The sequence below is a fragment of the Triturus cristatus genome, chromosome 1_2, assembly GCF_964204655.1.
Source record: "Triturus cristatus chromosome 1_2, aTriCri1.1, whole genome shotgun sequence".
NCBI classification, from domain to species: Eukaryota; Metazoa; Chordata; class Amphibia; order Caudata; family Salamandridae; genus Triturus; species Triturus cristatus.
The window spans coordinates 323,146,006-323,167,981 of record NC_140580.1 but is presented as its reverse complement, the minus strand read 5'-3'; positions in this window follow the sequence as shown (position 1 = coordinate 323,167,981).

Genomic DNA, 21,976 nt, shown 5'->3' with positions numbered 1-21,976 from the left:
TTTGAGTGACTTGGCAGCATGGCGCTATTGTAGCAGAGGGTCCTGTGGAGGCTGTAAAGCAAGTGGACTTCAGGAATTTGAACGTGCCACAAGGGGTTCAAACACAGATACTTGTAGTAACACTTTTACCCAATGTTTTTAAACACAGTCACTGGATTAGGAAGAATTATCTCTGTTTGATTAGTTCTGCTAGTGCTGAATGTTCTGGATAGGAGGAGTTTTTCAATGTGCAGACAGTCCCGAGGGTGTATGCCACCAATATTAGTACTTAATTGCCTGGCTTGTGGGTGGTGGCTAGTGAGAAAGAAAGCTTGTAGGGCAGACTCAGCTTTCTTTAAGTTGTTGTCGATTGTAAGGATCCTGGAGCCAAGATTGCTCAGTCGTTGGAAGTGAGATGCTAAACGTTGACCCCTTGACACTCTAGTGGAATACTATTATGCACTTATAGTAAACAGTGGCTAATGTACAGTGCCAAGAAGCAGGGCAGTCACATAATTCAGTCTTGTGCTTTTTGTGAGCACCGCCAGAAATGCTTGACACGCACAATGGAGGCGTGCTCCCTATGGAACATTTATGTTAGCAAATCCAGTGCAGCGACTGCCATTCTGCAATAGTGCCAGCGTATATTGACAGAAAGCAGTGCCAGCGCATAGAATTATAATGTCACGCCAGTAAACACTGTTAACACTGCCAAGCTTCCTGCAACAATGGAACAATCCAAGTATGCTCTATGAGTAACAGGATCCAGCAAGCAGCGACAAAGCACATTATCCCTAGGTTCTAATAACTTCATCATAAAAGGGAGTTCGGCTTGAAAAAACTTTGCTTGGACAGTGTGCTTCTTTTCCTTTGCAGCTTCTTCATGTGTTGAGGATAAATGCATGTCCCACAGGTTGTTTTAAAAGAGGGATTGTTCTGCGAATGCCTTGTTGTCGAGTGGTTTTTGTTTTCTATTTCATATGTCTGCCTGAGCCTGTAGTGTCCATACAGTTCTATTACGACGTGTCTCTGCTCTCCAGACCATACCCAATAGCTGCGAATGTTTTTAACGCATTCCAACACTTTCTTAGTTTTAAGATTATGATCTGATACACTTTTTGCAGTATTCTCTCAACCCAGTAGGAGACTCCTTTTTCTTTGCTGGACTGCTGGTAGTGTGAATGGCCATGCATTTGGACTTATGTCATTATGTCTTTTTATTTTTTGTGCGGGTAATTCCTGGGAAAGGAGTACTTGCTCTCTGTACTTGTTGCATTACATTGTACACGCCTCATTCAACAATGGAAGGGTTCGGTGTTGACCTTTGCATCTTTCACCGGACACTGTAAGTAATGTCTCTAACCACAAGCTGTTTCGTGGTGTTGATCACATATATACAGTGGTGTCTGTGGGGGATCTTTATGTAGAGGTATGTCGTGGAGTTGTGTTTGCAAGATGGCCTAGTACGATCAAGACCGAGGTCCCCTATCACTTGATGCTACCCCAATAACGTCATGGCCCATGCACTGTTAACCCAAATTAGGGAGCAGGTCTGCCTGCTCAGACATTTAGTTGATTCAGGCTAGGCAGGCACCTATTTCAGTTCTCAGTGAGCTCCCATCAACTAACAACATGCTGACTGTGTGAACATCGTGAAACAATGTGGGTTCAGGGAACTGGAATATTGTGTCCTAGTGTTTGATAATATGTGCAAGGGATAGCAAGGGGTAGCAAGTGGTGGGCACAGGCACCTATGTTTGTAGACCTGAACTTTTTTTAAATCAGACCAGTTTTAATTTGAACTGGTGGTTGGGACTGGGATTTATGTTTCCTCAAAATACTAATCCAGAGCAACAGAGAGAAATAAGGCTGAAGAGGAAGAAGACAAAACTGTGACAAACTAAGACATCAGGGATGAAAAAGAACCTGCAAGAGTGAGCTAAAGAGTCAGTGAGTGGTCGGTGGTGAATTTCAGAGGCCTGAGGAGGAATCAAGACTAAACAGCCTTCAATGGCACCAGTCGCGGGATTCTGAACACAACTTTGGGCCACAGCACTTATTCAGTTACACATTTAGCACTGCATCAGACAGTAACCCAAAGGCTAGTAAGAGGGAGTCAGTGAAGGGAGAAAATAGCATGGAGGAAGAGAAAGATAAAAAACAACAGTGAAGAAGGAGGTAGGCATAAAAAGACCCTGAAAGAGTGAGATAATGCAGCAGGAAGGGTAAAGAAGGTTGTAATTCCCTGCGGGGAAAAATAATGCGATAAAAAGAGGTATCTTCGGCAGGAACTGTTGGGTGGTGGAAGAAATAGGTATGAGGTGGAATCCAGACCAGGCAATATTGGTAATCAGCATCCCTCTGCATTCAGCCATACCAGATAAACTTTTAGCACCTTCATTAATTTATTTATCTCTTATTTTGCACATTAAGCACTGGTGTGAGGGACTTTAAACATATACTCAAACCTAATAACTTCATTCACCCCTTTAAATCATTCACAGTACCTTCTAGTTCCTTGTGTGCTGCACTATGTGACTTTATCCATGTGAACAAGCAGAACCCCCAAACGGTCACATCTGTACCTCACACATGCCTCCATGAAGCTAGGCTGCTCTGCTATTGCAAGTCGAATGCTTAAAGCGCCCCCTGAGAATTTAGCACAATGTCATCATGCACCGAGAGTAAACAGCAGCAATGTGGGAGCCAAGTGACATGCTTTCAAATAACACGCCGCTTTACGCTTTCAGAAAACAGTGCCAGCAAGTGCTGCTTGCAAAGAATGGGGGCGTGCTCCCCCCAGGCAATCTTGTGTTTGCAAAGAATGCAGTATGGATGTTAGCAGAAGCAATTGCATTGACTTCCAGCCTGCAGGGGTTGCCACTGTATGCCGTCAGCAGGCAGTGCCAGCTTGTAAAATTAGAATGTCACACCGGTAAACACTGCCAAGCTTTCTACAGCAGTGGCAGGCTATCCTATCAGCAACATTTTCCAGAAACCTCTGACAAAACCGTACACAGTCTCACAAAGAGCTCCTTGAAGGCACATGGATCACAGGGAGCTATTTGAGATGGTTGTATATTTTTAAGTACATATAGCTGCTTGGGATCTCTGTATTTAAATGCTTTTCAAGAAGAAATATCTGTGTGCCTGGCCATAAATGTCCACATACACTTGTCTGGGAAACTGAGAAAAATCTGAAATCAAAATGGTCAATCAATTGTAAACATTATTACAAATAGGTGCCCCTTTCGAAACAGAACCTCTCCTTACCAACAAAGAACGATAATTGAACGAGTTACACAACAATCTACATTGCTCCTGAGTGCTTACATAATAAGTGTTGCTATCATTATTTAAGAAAGGCAACAGGGATATTCCGGCCAGGAAGCAAGGGCTTCATCCCACTTGCAGGTAGGGTTTAGCGAGAACACTAGTACAATTGACCAAGTCTTCTGTTTGTCTTTACTTGTTTGGAAGACTTTTTGGGTATGGCGCGAGAACCTGCATGTGGTTTCTGTAGTCAGTCAGTCAAAGATCTTTATTCGGCTAATTTAGCCATAAAAGAACAATAAAAAAAAAACATTTGAATTACATAAATATACATAGCAAAATTCATCTTTGACAAAATCAGGACACAGGAATAATTTTTTTACAATGTTACGAAGCCAAACTGCAGATGAAATAAGCCTACAAATCATTAAACAAGAGAATTCATCGTTCAGAAGAAGTAGATGGCGTAGCACAGGTTGGCACTTTCTAATATTTAAAAATCTTAATAGTGGTTTTAAAAAGTTACCTCTCGGGCCAGAAGAAAGTTTACAAAAAAACATAAAATGTAAAGTGCTCTGTGCAGAAAATGAATCACATGGGCGCATTTCTAGTTTGGTATCACAGTATACGTCACGTGGATACGACACCAGGAGATGAGCAATACCCATCCTGAATCTAATCAAATAGAACATTTTGGCCTGATTAAAATAGAAGGAAATATACGGTTCAATTTTTGGGGAGCTAACTAATAATCAGTGCTCTACAACCCTTTTTTTGCCTTCTCTTTACTATCTCTTACTTGCTACCAGTAAAAGAGAAAATCCTTTTTCAGATTATTTTTTGGGATTGCAGAAATATCACCCGGTGTGCTGAAACAGTCCTCCAAACCCAGCTTCCCTAGTTGTTCATGTATATAAGATAACCAGGGATTTTATTTACAAAGTCTAGTTTCAAACAGTCTAAAATGATATCACGGTTCAGGACTGGTTCCTCCTTAGTCCATATGTTGTGCCAGAGCTTCAGGGGAGCTAATTGCGTATAAAAGGTCAATGGTGTTACACCTAGTTCGTTGTGACACATAGTGGCAGGAATGCTTTTCGGTAGTGTTAATATGCGTTTTAACATCATATTTTCCACTCTCTGAAGCCCCAAAGTATTGGTGAAGCCCCATACTCCAGCACCATACGAAGCAACGGTGCATGTCCGTGCCTTGAAGATGTCCATTATAGCTTTAATTGGGCGAGAGCATAATTTTTTTGTAAATCAGAAGATGGTCTCTGCGTTTTTATTAAAGCTTCCAATTCTTGCATCTACTAAATGTGTCCATGAATTTTTTTCATTAAAAAGTATGCCTAGGTAAGAAAAAATTGGTACCCGGGACAATATTTCATTATTTATATAAAAAGTTTTTGTTAGGGGATTTACCTATTACCATTACATGTGATTTTGCAACATTGATTTTTAGGCCAAGGACACCAGTTAAAAACCTTTGTAATCCCACCCCAGTTCTCGACATTTAAACACAATCATCCGCGTATAGTAGGGCTGGTAAAGCCCTGGTACCTACTATTGGTGCATTCATATTACCAGTTCTGATGTTACATTCCAGGTAATTTATATATAGGCAGAATAAAAAAGGAGCAAGTACGCATCCCTGGCGAATCCCACAATCCATCTTTATTGGCGGGGTAAGCTCGCCAACTGCTCCATAACGTACTCTCCCTGTAACTCCGTGATGCTTTGCTGCTAAATAATGGACGATAGATGGATCGATGCCCATAAGCAGCATTTTCTCCCACAGTCTCCCCCTCTGCACCCAGTCGAAGGCAGAAGTCAGGTCCATAAACCCAAGGTATAAGGTCCCTGGCTTCGCTATAGTAGATTTGCCGATGACTAGGTGCAGATTGAGACACTGTTCCACGGTGCCCAGACCTTTTCTAAATCCATACTGGATGTTGAAGAATTTCCCATTTTCTGCCATCCAGACCTCCAGTCTCTCCAATATTATTCGACCCATTATTTTACAAGAACAATCAGTTAGGGAGATTGGTCGGTAGCATTTGGTGTCTGACCTGTCTCCCTTTTTAAATATGGCCACTATTATTAACGATCTCCAGGAATCCGGTGGCCCCAAGGCCACGTAGCAGCCTAATACATTTGTTAAAACTGGTAGCTACAAGGTTGTATCTGCTAAAAATAAGTCAGCAGGTACCCCATCAAGCCCAGGAGCCTTATTCTTTACAGTCTGGCTAAGCGCCCTATCTACCTCAGCTAGGGTTGGGGGTTGCAAGGGAGATACCTCATATTGAGTATAAATGCCACTAGTTGATTCGGTACTATTACCATAGAGGTCAGTAAAATGTTTCACCCAAGTTTCTGGCATAATAGTTACATAAATGTTACTATTTTGTGTATCACGAAAATATTCCTCATTCACTGTGCCAGAAGAGTCTGCAGTCTTTGCACTGTGATGCCTGATGTAATTTACCCCAAGCATCTTTCTTGATCTCCGTCTTACGGAGCTCCAAGGCACGCCTACAATCAATACAGGCCTGCCTGACTGCCTCCTTATCGCGAGGTATGTTTCTTTAAATTTTAATTAATTTGTTATGCTGGATGGGAACATTCTCTATTGAACCACCTTTTGTTTTTTTGTTTTCCATCACGCTGACTCTTGGTTAAAAGTTCCCTGATTGTCTCATTTATTACCTTATATGATTTAATCATAACTGGAATATTTAATTTAACTTCCAGACACTCCAGAACTTGCTCAAGGTTACGCTTTATTATCTCCTCCAGAACGAGGGCTGGATTCATTGTGGACCATTTCCTTATTAGCCCCTTGTTTTTAGTATAAGACGAGGGTGCTACTATTTCTGGCATTGTTGACTCATAGGTTGGGACCATCAGGTCCAATATTAATGGGTAGTGATCACTAAAATATACTTTAGATATCTTAAATGTGACTATTTGAGAATTAAAATGATCAGACAAAATAATAAAATCAATCAGAGTGCCTTGGCCTTTACCCACGTATGTTACCACATTATTTTTTGTCAAGTCTATACAATCTAAGGTTAAAATAGTGAAAATGTCACCAACAGAGAATTAAAAATGTTCCCACATGGACTGTGTTCAAAATGGTAGATGTTGGGATAGAGAACAGGGGAGGACTTTTAATCTGTGAACGCACCAGTATTAGACAGTGGTTTATAAAAGTATCCTAATGGTACAGCTTCAATAGAACCACCCACACTTTCACTACAGACAAGCCTATCCATAAGCCAATGTACCAAATTCCGATCCCTAAAATTCACCACAATACAATCTCCTACTCCAGTTTTTATGTGTGAACCCAACCAGGACACACGTTCAACAATATTGATGTTATCATGTAATGCGTCACAACCGGGCCAATCCAAGGTCTTTACCAACCAATGCACTGTTTTGAATTTTGAGGTGTTTCCAGTCTTCTTCTTTACCGTGGGGCAGGGATGGAACATTTTTAAGAACAATGACAAAGGGCGTTGCTTCTGGATGTAAATGGAGTGTTCTCAAATGGCTTTTCCTTGTGTCAGCTAAAAATGGATTCATATTCCTACCATTATAACTAGACTCACCATTTCCCGAGGTGGCTTTGGAAGGACCTGGGCCTGCTATGTCTGAATGGATTAACTGTTGGTTTGAGGGTTGCATTGGTGTCTCAATATTATTGGTGCAAAAACAACAGTTGATGGACAGAATGCAGAACAATGTCATACATTCACCCCAGTACAGAGATCTGGGCCTAAATCCATTGTTTATTTGCTCACCATGCCGTTCCAGTTTGAACCCAGCCATATGCAAATCAGTCTTGACCCTATGCCTCATGGGTACAGTCCAGCCCGAACTGCCAAGACTTGTCCTCTCTGGACTAGAAACAAGCATCCTAGGACTGGTTTTGGGGTTTCACCCCTCTTCAGCCAGGATAGCTTGATTCCAGTGACATGGAGTGCACGGGACCCACGTCTGGGCATACCCTTCCCACTCAGGGTGACAAATGCAAAAACAGCAGTTGATGGACAGAATGCAGAACAATGTCATACATTCACCCCCAATACAGAGATCTGGGCCTAAATCCATTGTTTTTTTGCTCACCATGCCGTTCCAGTTTGAACCCAGCCATATGCAAATCAGTCTTGACCCTGTGCCTCATGGGTACAGTCCAGCCCGAACTGCCAAGCCAGGTCCTTCCTGGACTGGAAGCAAGCATCCTAAGACCGTTTTCTTGGTAATTTATCCCACTTTTTAATAATCAAAAATAGATATATTTGATCTATCACGAGTCTCCTAGAACGGCGGGGCCGGCATCGACCACGCGACGGTGGGGGGGGCGTGCCTTTCGCGCACGCTTGTGACGCGGCGGCCGCCCCCCTCCCTCCCTATCCCTTATTGGTCTCGGGCTTGGGCGCGACCTGGAAGCGATGCGAATCGCTTCCGGGTCGCGGTAATGGGGCGAGCATTCCTCCAGGGTATAAAGGGCGGGGGAGCCTAGGAAGCCTCCTCTTGGTTCCTGGCTCCCCAGCTTGCCCCCCCACGCCTCGATAGGAGACGGTAACATTTGTTTTCCCACCCACCATCCCCTAGAAGCAAGTAGGTCGTAGTGGTTAGGTTGTGCTTTACATTATCAAGATAATGGTGAGAAACAGTGTCTGTAATGCTAATTTGTTTATCCACAGGTCAACTATCATCGTATTTATGATGTATTTTGGTCAGGCGGTAAGGTCATGATTGGTGAGCAGTAAATTTAAGGTCCTTTAGAGGGCGGCGCCATTCCCAAATGGTGTCGCCCAAGTGGGAGGGACAAGTGGTCTCTCTTAGAAGTCCAGGGGCAGTTGGGTGCGGGTGAGGAGGGAGTCACGCTTTCTCTAGGCTGATTGGCCATCCTGCACGTGCACAGCGGCTGCAAGGGCCCCTTTATGGAGATCAGGTATAGAGCATACGGGGGTAACCGGGGGGGGGGGGAAGTACCCTCACGGTGAACTGGCCCTCTGCGCATGCGCACTCCGGCTGGAGGGTGTGGTTATAATTTGATAAGGATCTGACACCAGTTAGTGACCTTGCCGTAGGCCCCTTTAAGCAGAAAATAAAGTTGGTAAAGATTGATAAAGATATGTTTAGATATGGACAGGAAACCTTTGTATTAGAGTTATGTTAAGGTTAGCCATTTGATATCTGTAAACGTATCATTTGTAATCTGTGTCAAAGTATATTTTCTGCTACGTGTTTTTAAAATGTTATTTTAATGTTTATTAATTTCGTATAATAAATACGACCGGGGGGTGTCACGCCCCCTGCCTCCAAAAACTTCTCCCCTGTCACGGGTTTCATTGTGGGGAGGAGGGGGTGTAGGGAGTAGCTGGCCATACACGGGTCCCCCTTGATTCCATTATATGATTAGATATGGTGCAAAAAAAACATCATGCCAATTGGGAATCTCAAACCCCTCTTGTATTGGATAAGGTTATGGTCCAGCAAAGAACTATATCAGTATTAGAAGGTTTTCGTCAATCTAAAGGACTTAGATGCAGGCTGAAAGTAACCCTGGTTCAAACACAGCATAATTTAATAGTCTAGATGTGAGTGAGCTGTGGGACAATCCACTTTCAAACAGCAAAGAGACGATTTAGCAAAAAAGTGTTACATGGAGCCCCGTGATAGTAGTTTGTAATGTAAAGTGCTCAACGCTTTTTGAACAGTTTTTTTATGAGAATGAGCCCCCTGTAGCATGAGGTTTATACGTGAAATTCTGATACGGCATTCTTCCTGTCAACAAGCTCCATACTAGGTGGTGTTCTCTGCCACAAGTATCAGCAACCTGTCTAGTTTGTGCTTCCCCTTGTGAAACAGTAGCTCATCTCATGTTCTTTTGTCAAGCTTATGCCAGCATTAGGAGATCTTGGCTGGCACTTGTGTGCAGAAATCTGGGATTGAGGAGTTTTGAAGCAGCTCTTACAATTTTAAAAACAGATAGTAATGAACTATATGTGTGTGTGCGATGGCCAACTGTTTGCACAAGGGTTGGATGGTGAGACATATGCTCAGCAGAGAGTCATTGGGCATATAAGGAACCAGGCATGTCTGTTCCAGGAAGGTATGTTTGTGAAGATGTTTCAACACAAATCAGATATACCCAGTGAACCCTAGGCTGTCTAGAAGGTGGATCTAAACTCCCCTGTGAACATAGCGAGTCCGTTTCAGAGGTATTTATGGAAAGGCATGTATACATAATTCCACTGGATAGAAGCCTGTTTGTACACTCCTTGCTTTTAGTGGAAGCTCATTCAGTTTCATTGCACCTATGCCACCATTTCTGTTATACTCATCACACCCTGTGCTACTCTGGTACACATGTAATGAATTTCTATTTCCTTTACCCATGATATATTTGTATTTCTATGAGATTATATTTGGACACTTCTTAAGCTTATTGATGGTAGACTTGAATTGCATCCTTGTCCCCCCTTGTTTAAACCCTTTCTTTTGCCTTGCAATATATGTACTAGAATTGCTGCTTTGCACATGTTTTTATATTTTATTTTTTAAATGCAAATATTATTTTATCAAGGTTTTTATGAAAGCTTTTATGGTCGAAACTCTACCATACTCAGTGGTACTCGCTTTTTTTGCCTGGAAGGGAATAAAGACGTCAACCAGGTCAAGAGTTGAACATGGAAAAACTAGTTGTGCCGAGGCAAATACTTTGCAAGCCACCGCAGTCTAAAGCAAAATGGATTAGTCCCCAGAGAATTATTTGTAATAAGACTACCACAAATTCAGGAGATGGGGCACAATTACCTACAAATATTTATTTAGATTCTTTCTCAATTTTTTTTTTTTTTTCATGTAAGAGATCAGAATATTTTCACAGTCATTAAATATATTCTTCAAGTCACTGCAAAAGACCTGTTTACGTACCAAAACATTGATGGGGTACTGGTGATGTAGCGCAAACTTCACTTTTTTATTTGTAGGGGTGCATCATAATCACGAGTAGTCCGCACCCGCATATAATCCTTTGTCATATTAACATGGGACAGTAGAATGTGAACTGTAATAATGTGAATTGTGGTGTATTAGAGACACTTTTCATGTAAACGTGAAGAGATTAACTTTGAATTCATACGTGTTTAGCCGAAAACATTGACGTGCAGAAATTGTGCATGTCACTGACAATTATTCATGTATTGCTGTGCTGATGTAATGTGTTAATATAGAAGTGCTGTGTAAAAAGCATTCATTTATATGTAATTTTGTAAGGCCTGTGTGCTATTTCTTATGTTGCCGATTTCTGTAGGCCTGAAATGCATTTTCCCTGGAAGCTCTAGCTTTTGATTTAATAGTGGAATTTCACGTGCATGTTGGATTTGTTCTTTCTCACGTTTGTGTTGCCGGTGGAAGAATCATCTTTGTTAGTTAGAATAATGTCTTTGCTTTAGGAGTTAGGTTTAGGGAGGAGAAGAGGATGCATTAAGCGTTGATACTGATAATGGAGGAAGCCCAGGACCAGGAAGGGCAAGATGGCGGCCGACCCTTTCGGCTGAGCGAGATCACAGCTCCTCCGGCTCCTGGCTGCAGAGCGGCGTTGGCGAGATACTAGCTTAAGCCCTGCTGCAGTAACACCATACGGAATGCTTCGGTTTTTCCGTCTGTATGCTACCCCCCCGCGATCTTTCGGCGATTCTACACACTTGCTTGGCGTCCCGCGAGGCTGCTCCGTTTCGGAGGCGGAGCTGACCGGATTACTGGCAGGATGCCGTTGAGGGCTGTGCGTGGTAGAACCCGCGGCCCCGCAGACACAGGAGACGGCGGGCCGGTTATGGTGAGAGTACACCTGGAGCAGTGGGCCGTGGACAGGTAAAGATAAAAGAACTGCCTGTAGCTGATAAAAGAAATCCGGCAGGGGGGAAAAGAACGGTAATTGCTATACCTACTATATTTTCGGCCAGCAAATCTAAACTCAAAAAAAACATTGACTCTAAACAACCTAGCCTTGATAATCTACAAAAGGGCGTCTTGCAGTTGGAAACAACGGCGGGGGGTAGCAATGTATCTTTGCAACAGGGTTCAACAGAGGATATAATTGGCAACACTCTGAACCCAGAGATGTTATCTACTTCACCAGCGATCATTCCGACTTTAATAACAATCCCAGCTGATCCTCTAGCTGATCCCTTCAGTGGTTTGAATATTGAAGAAAGCCAGCAATTGGTGCAGGAAAATCAAAATACCACAGCACAGATGATCATAACTGATCACCGTCTAGAGTCAGTATCTAATCTACCAGAAACTGCCAGCTTCAATAGCTGGGATGTAGTTAAAGATGTTGATTCTGGGGACTTTTTTTCACTTTCTGATACCTCTGACGCATCGGAGGGAGAGCCTGAGCTTTCAGACAATGCGAGTACACAGGGGAGACGTGGCCGAGGTTTGGAGAAATCAGGGGAAAGTCAGTCAAATAAAAGGAGCCCTCAAACGGTACGGAAGAAAGATGGGAGAGAGAAGGGGTCTAGCCCTCACTCTCCAAGGAGCGATGTAACTAAAGGCTTACATTGTGATTATTCTTTCACTACACAACTTGGAGTAAGTGGTGCTGTGGCTGAAGACTGTCTCTCTACATGTGCGCCTGGGAACAGTACGGGCAATCTTGAAAATATATCATTAGCGGATATATATCAGAGTATCCACGCCCATAGGGAAGAAACTAGAACCGAGGGTCAGAGTATGCAAGGTGCCTATCGTAAATTGCAAAACTCTGTTAGAAGAATTGAAAAATCTTGTACTGAATTTACTACTCGCTTTTCAGAAGCTGAAGCTCGCATCTCATCTTTAGAGGATGAACTGGTCACCCAAAAAGCCACTACTGAGTCCCTACAAGCCACAAAAGACGACACGCTCTGGAAATTAACGGATTTGGAAAATCGACTACGCAGGAATAACCTACGCGTTATTGACATTCCTGAGGGGGCTGAAGGGACAGATGTGCGGCAATTTATTATTGAATTATTTACAGAGGCTTTTCCAACGCTAACACATTGGAATTGGATGTCAGAAATATAGAGGGCCCACAGGTTTCCTTTTAACCCCCAATCTAGACCAGGGTCTAGCAACACACGTCCTAGAGCAATTTTAATCTTTGTCAGCAACTTTTTAGCGAGGGAGGCTCTTTACGATCTGGCTCGCCATGATCGTAAAAAGATAGGCAAAGGTATTGAATTTTTTGTCCAACCAGATTATTGTCCACTCACAGTTGAGGCTAGATGGCAGCTACGGCAACTTATCACTCCATTTAGGAACAAAGGTGCACAGGCATTTTTATTAAACCCAGCAAAATTGAAAGTGGTTAATAAAGATCAGGTACGATAAGTGGCAGCAAAAGCGCACCTACATTCACTTTAAGTGATGGTTGTCTTATTTTATTATAATTTTTTTTTTCTCTCTCTCTCTTTCTTAAAAACTTTATCAAATAAAAAGTTACAAGCAGCATGGCTTTCTGTGTATCTGAGCATGTGAGAAGTTAATGGTATTTACTAGGATTGCTGCTTTGCAGCCGGGAGTTGGGTGAGGAAGCCGGATCTCAATCCATCGCCGGGACCTTGTGTCCCAAAGCCTTGTTTTGTTGGGGGAGGGAGGGAGGGAGGGTCAGGGCTTCGGCTAAAGCCTTGTGGTGGAGGGATGGCACTTTGGGTGGGTTCAAGGGGGGGAGTGGGGGGGGGCAGAAAATGTATAAAAAAGTTCATGGTAGGAATAGAGTGAAGCAAATAGTATACCATTTAAAGATGTATAAATGTTTGATGGCAAGGACGAGATATGAGATAAACCAAAATAATTTATGGAGATTAAAGTATTTGAGGTTTTGGAACAATTATGGCAGCAACAGTAACTAGGTATGGAATGACTGGCTTACGCATATGCTCGTTTAATGTGTGTGGTCTCAATAATCGTGATAAACGTCAGCGAGTCGCTGCTGAAATACGGATGTTACATCCCGATCTGCTATGTATCCAGGAAACACATATTCCCTGGGGGAGGAAGCATCTGATAACTGAGATTGAGCTCTCCGTTTTAGTATGCACGCAGCAATCTACGACAAATAGGGGGGTAGCAATTTTGGCTAATTCCACAGTACAGGGAACAGGCAGAACGATGGCGGATAAACATGGCAGATGGGCTATCACAACTGTAATAATTTGTGCCCAGATATATACTGTGTGTTCAATCTATGGGTCTAATTTTGATGAGGCTGAAGTATTGGATACACTAAATGTGGAATTGGCCTTATGGCCCACTCCTTTGATTATATGCGGAGACCTCAACATACATATAGAGTCACAAGGTCTACGGGTTGGTGGAACGCAATATGGGGGAAGGAAACCCAGAGTATTTAAGGCTCTGTCTAGTCTGATGTTGGATCACGGTCTGGTCGATGCCTGGGGGACACTTCGTGGATCAGAGCCTGGGTGCACATTTTATTCTTACCCGCATCATAAGCTGGTTAGATTAGATTACTTTATTCTTTCCCCAGAGTTGCTAAGCCGGGCATCAATTTCGATAGCACCAAGAATTACCTCAGATCACGGACCTTTAATACTGAATACACCTGCAGCCAAAATTGATGTTAAACCCAAGACTTTTACTTTTGATCGGAAAATGTTGATAGAAGAGCTATTTGTAAACCACATGAGGGAATGGATAAAGCAATTCCTGATTATTAATCGCAACTCTGCCCCCTGTGGGATGGTCTGGGACTCATTTAAAGTGGGAATACGGGGTGAGACACTCAGCTTTAGGCTATATAGACAAAAAGGGATAAAGCAGGCTATGCAGGCACTGTATTCAAATCTGGTTAATGCGGAGGTAAATTTAGTACATGGGATAAGCTTGAAAACATTGATAGATCCATTGCAGATGGAGGTGGCTAGGTGTAAGGCCAAAATTAATCTCCATTGGAGTAAGGATATAGCAGCCAAATATAAGCTTAAGCGTGAAATTAGCTATGAGTACGGTGAAAAAGTTGGGCATTGTCTCGCACAGAGACTACGAACTAAGGAGAGAGCGCAGCGTATTGACACAATAATAGATGCACAGGGTATAGCAAGGGAAACACCTAAAGAGATCCTTGAAGTATTCCATGACTACTACAGTAAACTTTACACAGGGGAGGCCCCTGATATGTTTAATGGGGAGATGCTTTTACGGGATAACATCGTAGCAAAGCTAGACCCCACTGCTGCAGCCACTTTGGATATGCCCATTACTATCGATGAATTAGAAGGGGCAATTAACAATTTAGCCTCTGGTAAAGCCGCAGGGCCAGACAAAATACCTTTAGAATTTTACAAGACATTCTTCACGGAAATTAAAGCTGATTTACTTGTTACCATACTTCAGGCACAGAAGGGTGCTCCTCCGCCTTCCTGGAAGGAAGCAAATATAATCATCTTTAGGAAAAAGGATAAACCTCAAACTCTTCCTGGTTCCTACCGGCCTATATCGTTGGTTAATGTTGATGGCAAAATATATGCCAAAATTTTGGCCGATAGAATCGCGAAGGTCATTATATCTTTGGTATCTGTCAGACAACACGGATTTATACCAGGTCGGGGGACCACTAATCACATCAATCGTGTACTTACAATGATTGACTGGGCTAATGTAAAACATGCTGAATTCGGCCTCATCCTTCTCGATGCAGAGAAGGCATTTGACCGGGTGGCATGGGATTTTCTTTGGGCAGCCCTTCTGCATGTGGGCCTGAACCCAGACTTTATTAATGCCATTCGCGTGCTGTATCAAGACCCAACGGCAAAGATCTGTATTGCGGGAAATGAGTCAGACGCGATCTCGATTTCCAGAGGCACGCGCCAGGGCTGTCCCTGTTCACCCCTGCTATTCTCTTTATATATAGACACTTTTTTAAATATGCTTGAACGTACTCTGAGAATTGACTCCATGGTTTGTGGGCTCGAATCCTGCCGAGTGCTTGCCTATGCCGACGATATAGCGGTTGTTACATCGAACCCTATGGCAGCAATACAGGTAATCGAAAATCTTGCCCTAAATTACGTTACTGCTTCTGGATATAAGTTAAATATATCCAAAACACAAATTTTGAGTTTAAATCAACCAAATTGTAACGACCCAAGAAATATGACAGAAGTAACTTATCTGGGGATTAAGTTACGGACCTGTCTAAGATCAATGGTTGATGTTAACTGGACTGGCATTGAGAGGGCGACTAAAGAACAATTAGATTGCTGTGAGTGTCTACATCTCTCTCTGGTTGGCCATTGTAACGTCTTAAAAATGGTGATTTTACCAAAAGTTCTCTATTTTTTTCGAGCAGTTCCACTTGAGATTACTTTTATACAACTACAAAAGCTACAGTCAATTTGTGCTAGATTTTTATGGGCACAGGGGAAAGCCCGCAGAGCTATGCGGTTTATGACGTTACCTCGAGAAAGAGGAGGGTGGGCGGTTCCTGATTTTACATTGTACTACTACGCCTGCATGCTTCAACATATGCGAATATTACTAACTGGGGAAGAGGTGGCAAACATTGCGGAATACTCATCAATATTTCAAATTTTGTTAGGCACCGAGGCCAATAAGCGTCTCTTTACATCCCTTGAATTAAACTACTATAAGAGGACAAGATTTAAAGTTTTAATGGCAGTATTCAAAATATGGAGAATTGTAAGGAAACAATATAAGATTACCAAAATCTCGTATTATACACCAACAGCAGCATCTTCGCTACTTCCGTCTGTTTTTTGGGATAGGGTGGTCAAGAAGTGGAGGGAGCAGGGGATGGTTTGTATTGGGGATCTGTATTCGGATGGGGTTATATCATCATTTACCACTCTCTCCGGAAAATATGGTATACCCAGAAACGATTTTTTCAAGTGTTTGCAACTTCGGGATTTCCTATTCAAAAAGGGAGGGATAATTGAACCTAATCCTTTAGTAGAAGGGATAAGGAAGAGGACTCGTATCGGTATGCTATATAGTATCCTCCAACAGACCCAAGTGGACGATCTGGGCAAGCATAATTTGCTTTGGGATACTAGGCTGGGGAAAACAGGTATTAACCTTGAAGCCTATATCAATGTTGCGGCAAGGGTTTTTGTGTCTGCTAACCTGAGAACACAATATTATAAGACAATGTTTAACCTCTACTATACGCCAGTCAGAATTGCCAAATGGGGCAGTTTAAATGATGGAAAATGTTTTCGGTGTGGTAGTGAAGCTGCAGATATTGTCCACATTTTTTATACCTGTAGAGAATTAGACACCTTTTTTTGCATATTGAACAGTTTCTACAGGAAATATCAGGGGTAGCTGTTCAACTATCAGTCACTGACATGTTATTAGGGATGGATACAGAAATTATATGTACACACCCAAGATATAAAATACGTTATTTAATTGTTTTAGTTACGGCTATTGCTAGGTTATGTATTGCCTCTATGTGGCTCCAAAAAGAGGCGCCAATGTTTGAGCAATGGCGTGCCAGATTTTTTAATATATTTTATCTAGAATACAGCCTCTATGCCGTGAAAGGCCTAAGCAAACAAAAGCTTGGTAAGGCAATTTGGGGTTTAGTAATAGATTATATGAGAGATTGAGAATTCTCTTCCTCTTCTGTAATATGGTTTGGGTGTATGGCCTCTCTTAATTAATTAATGTACTAGTTGTTGCACTGCTCTATGATGTTGCTCTATTTCATCTGTTCTTCTGCTGCTTAGTCTTTATTAAATGTATATCAATGTATACTGTATACTGTAGTAATCAAATGCTGATAATTCATTTATTTTTTGAGTGTATCTATTTTTGTATAAAATAATTTGTATACCATGAACTGAATAATAAAAATAATTTTTAAAAAAAGATACTGATAATGGAGAACCATTGTACTTTCTCATCTGAGCAAGCCTGGGAATCAAGGTCATCTCGCCAAAGCTTGGGAGAATCGCTGCCTAATGGAAAGTACATACGAGGGGTTGGCCTGACTGGATGGTGTGATTTTGCAAAGGACCATGGGATACTACCTGTGGTATTGATGTATCGTAACTAGGGAAAGTGTCCAGGGACTTCTGCCTCGCCTTGAGAGAAAGAGCATCTTAGAACGAGCTCTGTTACTTTATGCTACTTGACCCAACTGATGTGAAAAGAGTTCTTAGGAAGACTTCATAAGCTGACAGCTTAAATGCTCTTGCCTTGGGAACTGCTATGTAGGGATGTCATGTTAGCGCTAGTGAAGGGACAGACTAATGCTTTATACTCACAAACTCCAGATGAAGGGGAGGCTGGATGTATGCTTAATAATTTGCGGTATCCTGATTCTCAAACTAATTATCTTGTGCATGTTACACTGCCTTAACTTCATCAGTAGTTTTGGTTTTGTATTAGTTCCAATGTATTTCTACACTCTCACTTTGAGGTGCCTGTATGTCCAGTTGTTCTTGGCTTTGTAATCAATCCACCAATCTTAATTGGAGTCTGTGATTCTTTAGAGTCATAGTAAATTGGTCCTGAAATGGTTGATCTGCTAACAATTTCTTTCCCTCCTAGGTTTTTATGCTGATAAAAAGTACCATCGACCCGAGGTTCCAGAGCGGATCTAGACCATGGAACCTGGCTCCTTCACTAGGATAGCTGTGACCAGAGGGTCATATAGGTGGGGAAATTGATAACTTTTTTAATGAATTCCACATCATTTGTGTGACGAGTGTTTAGCTGGAATCTCGCATGAAAATTTCAAGGGAGGCCATATCGCAAGTAAAACAAACTTCACACAAGGAATCCCCTAAAAACTGTTTTTAGGAGAAAATGATTACACTGAGACATTTTTTGATGGAGCCAGCACCACGGACAAAAAATACACAAAATTATGCAACCTCAAAATATAAAAGAAATGCACATAATTTGGATACTCGATATTTCTGGATTTACAAGAGTTAGCATGTGCAATAATAATTGTGTCAAAGCTCAGCTCATATTTTCTAAAATGGTTACTTTTTCTTAAAAACACAGAGTGAAACAGTCTTCGGTGTCATCATGAATTTGTTCAAGAGCAGCAGTGGGTAGCAAAGCTGGTCCAACAAGTGGGTTGGATTAGATGTATGTATTTGGTAGTTGGGGAGTTTGTGTGTATGTAAAAGTTGATTAGCCAGAGGCAGTGGTATAGAGTTAATCACTTTATTGGATGCAGCTAGAGAGTTTTGAAGATGACTGAGTTTAGAGAGAGAGTTTTCTGCTAGATGTAAGATGTTTCTGATTTCAAGGATTACGTTTTGTAAATTCCGGGCAGTGAGGTTAGTATGGGTTTTGAGTGAGTTTAGTTCAGGTTGGTGAAAGGGAGGATCGCCATGCAGAGAGGGCTGGGGGTAGTATTGCTGGGGGGTTCGGTGACTGTGATGGCAGTGTGAGATGTTTGACTGGCTGGGAGAGGGGTAGTCGAAAATACGATTCGCTGGTGTTGCCTCGTCTCCAGCGGTAGGGAAAGGGTTGTGTAGGGGCGAGAGGGTTATGGGGATAGGGGTGGTGGTGGAATGTGGAAAAGAAGGGGGGATCGGAGGTTGGGTATTAAGGAGATGGGTTGTTCATGTATCTTCCGAGGGTTATAGGTAAGGGAGTAGGTCGATGAGATTCAGGAGAAATAGGGATAGCTGTAATAGCTAGGTCCTGGAGAACACTAGGAGGAGTGTTTGTGTGGATTTTTAGTGTGGGAAAGAATTTGTCGAATAGTTCTAGGTCCTTATTGGCTGCTTGAATAAGAACAGTGCCGTTTTTATAAGTAGTTATATTCAGGGTGGCTCTAAGGTTTTGTGCTGGTGTTGTTGCGATCCTGGATGTTGTTAAAACCCTTCGACATAACAGTTCACAATACCTTGCACATCAACTGAATACTCTAGGGAACAAGCATTTGCAATGCAATCTCTTTCGCCTTTGGGACCTTATATGTATTTAGCTATGCAGCACGTTAGCCTGGGTGCTGAAACATCTACTGTTCTTTAACATGGAGGGAAAGTAAGCACCAAACTGCGTTACATGCCAGGTATGGGAACACATGGAGAGAAATAGTGCCTTTCAGCAGGAAATGGTATAGTCCAAAGCTCTATTTTTAATATTAAAGCAGGGCCTTTGGTGGTCATATAACTGAAAATACAAGATTTGAGATGGGTGCTTGTGGAGTACAATGTCTATGGACTGGAATCTAGAGAATGCTAAAGTGATTCTGGCATTGTACTGACCTCTGCTGGTCGTTTTTTATCAAGAAAGTTAAATAGAGGCAGTTGCCAGAAAAAATAAAAAAAGAAAGTCCTTCAAGAAAGCAATTCTGGTATTTTACTGACCTCTACTGGCCATTTTCTATCAAGACAGTTAAACAGAGGTAGTTGAACAGAAAAAAAGTTCCTAAGCGGAAGCAGACAAGTCCTAGGGCTAATCTCCGGGGCCCACAAAGTACATACACATATAAGTATATACTAAAGTATATACAAGAGGTCTCGAATGCTCGACCTAAAAAGAGGAACTGTGAAAAAGTGCCCCTTTTGACATGGTTAGCCCCAACTGTTTGCATGAAACATGATGTGATTTTGAAAGAATTGCTCTGGGTCCCTGCTGACCAGGTTCCAAGTGCCAGATCTCTTTCCTAAACCCATACTACAATTGGCACAACTTCAGCAACCCCCATAAGTCCCTTGTAAATGGCGTCCCTGGTACCCAGGGCATTGGGACTGCAAAGGGTCCACTAGGGCTGCAGCACAAACTGTGCCACCCTAAGGACCTCTCACCAAGACCATGCAAACTGCAATTGCAGCCTGCGTATCTTGGTGCAGAGAAAACTGAAGAGTCGACATGACACACATCCCTATGTGCCATACCACAGGACAGTATAGGTAAGTTACCCCTGCTGCAGACCTTAGAGCACTAAGACAGGGTGATATCACATGTGTGTTCCAATCTGACTAAGCAGATATAACCCAACAATATCTAAGTCCATTCTTGGATATTGTAAGTGCACAGGGATGCCATAGAGAGTGCATGGGCTGGGCACCAATCATTACGAGTTCCCCAGCACCATGATGGCTTCAGTGTACCCAAGGATGCCAAACATCTTGGGCCAGATGTATGACAGTTTTTTGCGTTCGCAAACAGGTTTTAGGCCCATTTGCTACCACAAACAACGTGTGGCCTATGTCCCAACCCTATTTTGAGAGTCGCTATTCAATTAGCGTCTTGCAAAATAGGGATAGCAACTCGCTATTAGGAAGGGGCGTTCCAAGGGCTTCCCTTCCTAATAGCGACTCAAATACCTATGTATGAATATTTTGCTACCGCAATTGTGGTCACAAAGCCTTGCAGTTTACCACCCTTCTCGGAGTGCAAAAGGGAAGGGGTCCCCAGAGGACTCCTTCCCCTTTGGGAATGCATCGGCCAGAATGGCATTCCAAGACGGGAAGTTTCAAAGTTGAAGCCGCTTTTGAAATGCAGCCCAGGCATCTCCAGATAGTGGATGATACTACCCCCTCGTCCCTCTCCACATTTGGTGGGAGGACAGGAGAGAAAATGTGTTAGATTAAGAGGTGGGCCCACATTCAGCAAGCACCACTTCTAAGGTGGGGCAGGTGATGTGGACCCCACTTTTCAGTTTCCAACATCCTGTTTGAGAGGGAACTTAGGGCCAGGGTTGTGCCCACACCCCAAAGAAAGTGATCACATAGAGGGTGTAGACACCCTAAAGGTAGGTAGGCTTTTGGCGACTAACTTTATCCCCCTGTAAACACCCCTAAATGTAGTATCTAGGTGGCACCCCTGGGCCCTCCACTTTAGATTTGATGGACCAAAGAAGACAATGAACAAAGAAGAGCTGCTGACCCAAGAACAGAGTACTTGCTACAGACATTTGGCACAAAATCCTGTCTGCTGTCTCAGAGGACACGCCTATCGAGGTGTGCTGTGTCGTCCAGCAGCTGTGAGGCTTCCAAGAACCCCAGAGCACCCAAGCCCTTCACCAATCAATAGAGAACTCCCTTGGAGTAAAGGGACTACTCTCCTATAGTCCGCAGGCACTGATCCCGCAGAGTCTACTTTACTGCCTTGCTGCTCCATCGGTGACTCCAACGCAGCACCCAAGCAAGAAGAGGTGCACCCACTCCAGGGGGTAAGATCTGTCCCTCCACTAAGTGAGAGGACACGAGGCCCTACTAGAGCCATGCCACGGCATTACCCGAGGTACCAGACCACCTGTAGCCAACACCGAGACAAAGAGTCCAATCCGAACTCCAACTGCCCAGGAAGCAAGCACCCATTGAGGGATGTCGAAACCCCTGAGACCCATTTTGTGAGTGGCCCAGCTGTCAGGGAAAGCATCTCGCAAGCTGCTTGCCTCTGACTGCAAAGATCATTCTGATGGACAGATCCCGGCTGCCCTATCTGCTCTGCACCCAGCTCGCCCAGCCTGGGTACCGACAAACTAGTTCTGCTCCCGAGGTCCTGAGGCCCTTGTGACCAATCTTTCGTTTGGGGTGCCCCGGACTTACTTATAAGTCCCCTTGTGCAGCCTGTTTTGAGATGGACCCCTTCTTCATACTGCTCGCCCACACTACCACAAATACAGCGTTAGTATTATCTACTTTTGCCTCTGTATACCAATCTGGGTCTCCCTGGATTCTCTGCA